This window comes from Octopus bimaculoides, chromosome 4 (assembly GCF_001194135.2).
Source record: "Octopus bimaculoides isolate UCB-OBI-ISO-001 chromosome 4, ASM119413v2, whole genome shotgun sequence".
In the NCBI taxonomy this organism is placed as follows: domain Eukaryota; kingdom Metazoa; phylum Mollusca; class Cephalopoda; order Octopoda; family Octopodidae; genus Octopus; species Octopus bimaculoides.
The window spans coordinates 74,853,626-74,855,583 of record NC_068984.1 but is presented as its reverse complement, the minus strand read 5'-3'; the positions used below and the strand labels follow the sequence as shown (position 1 = coordinate 74,855,583).

The following is a 1,958-nucleotide window of genomic DNA, read 5'->3' as shown; positions in this document are numbered from 1 at the left end:
ATACAGGGTGTGATGGGTAAATTGTCATTTTATATTTTTTATTTCGCTCATATGCATTGTTTGTTTTTGATTTTGTCGGCTACACAGTGTGTTAGGGTCAGTTGGGCGCCATCTATGAGAAGAACAACACCATGACGCATTTCACTCAGCCAGAAATTTGGAAAAGACATACTGTACTATTTGGCATTCGCGCCGGAAGCTCCAGTGCGGACACTTCAGAGTGTTTTGGTATCACTCTGAGGACAGTGCAATCTGAGGACAGTGCAATCTGAGGACATGTACCGGGAGTGATAAAAAATAAACATCCAGTCATCATCATAGTATTTAGAGTGATCACTTATGATGGCAACCTCATACCCCCATTCATCTTCCCACATGGCCTCAGACCCAACACAGAGTCCTACTTCATGTGTCTGGGGGAGGTAGTCTGGGTCAAGAAGGTGGCTGCTGGAAGATCCTATGTCTGGCAACAGGACTCTGCCCCATTCCACACAAGCAGGAGAACCCACTCATGGCTGTCAGACAATTTCTGCAACCACATCACCCTTAACATCTGGCCAACTAACAACCCCCTTGATTATTATGTGTGGAGCGCAGTCATGCGAGAGACCAACAAAACCCCTTGTATCACCAAAGATGAACTGAAGGCAAGGATTATTGTAGCATTCACCAACTTAAACAAGGAGACCGTTCAGAAGAGTTGCACGAGATTCCAAAGCAGTATGGAGGCCGCGATTGAAGCCAGCAGTGATTTTACTGAATAAACCTACTCTTTAGTATTTCGAGATATTTTTATGTATTTTTAAATATCTAAGTATTTTTAAATACTCTATGTGCTTGTGCTGTGACCTCTAAATTTTTATTTCTCTATAGTATATCATAGGAATTTATAATTCACTATGTCTTATATAATATCGACGCTTTTATATCTTATTATGTACTTATTTTACTTATATATTTTTTAAAATGCCTATGTATTTATAAATGTTTTAAAATATTTTTAGATATTTGCGGGCGTATATAAAAATATATATATAAATGTCTATATGCTTGTATGTTATTAACACTTCTATTAAGTTGAGCTTTATGTCGCTTTATTAATGTCGTACTAAGTGTGCATATATATTGAATATTCTGCTGGATAATATGTCATGTTCCTCTAGTTTTCCGCTCGTATTGCCTCCACTCAAATTATGAATATATATATCTATATATATATATATATGCACACCCTGAGTTTCGCCCGAGTGTGCATAATGGTATTCAGTCAACTTAGACCTTTATGAAATCATAGTAGAACTATACATTTCAACATTCTTTTCCTTTTGGAAAAGTTCGTATATAGACAAAATACCAGAAATTTGCTCGGATAGAATGCTCAATCTAATCGACTAGAAATATTTGGTTGTCACATCACTTTATCCGTCACCGAAGGCTAACAAGCAAAGTTTACTCTGGAAATATTTGGACACAGAACCGAAATTATACGCTGTATGGCATCTTTTCTTCACTAAATGATGGTTTCTGATTTACCTGGGAGAGGAGCGCTTTTCGGAAAAAAAAAGGGTTCGTCGATTGATGCACGGAAGGATTTGATTGTTACTGTATTTTATCGACACCAAAAGGTAAAAGGCAAACTTGGACTCGTCAGAATCTGAATTCAAGACGTAAATATCTAGAAGAAATACGGATTTCTTTTTTTTTTTTTTTGCTTTTTTGATCTAACAGTTCTGCCAGTTCGCGAGACCTTTCTGGCTCAATAGTACATCATTTTTTCCTGGATGTGTTGCCCATCATCTTCACCTTCTCCATCTTCTACTGCTTTGCCCATTTAACCCTTTTTTCTTTTTGATTTTTCTTTTTCATCCTTCTTATTTATTATTATTTTTTTTGTATTTATGTTATAATTTAAAATATGATCTGTTGTACAATTCACTGTAGAAATAAACCATTTCATT

At 36.2% G+C, this 1,958-nt stretch overlaps 1 protein-coding gene across 1 annotated transcript in view; it reads right to left on the bottom strand.

Annotated features, from left to right (window-relative positions):
- The window catches only part of LOC106882964 (uncharacterized), a 63,220-nt gene that overhangs the window by 50,403 nt on the left and 10,859 nt on the right, over positions 1 to 1,958 (bottom strand). The window lies entirely within an intron of this gene.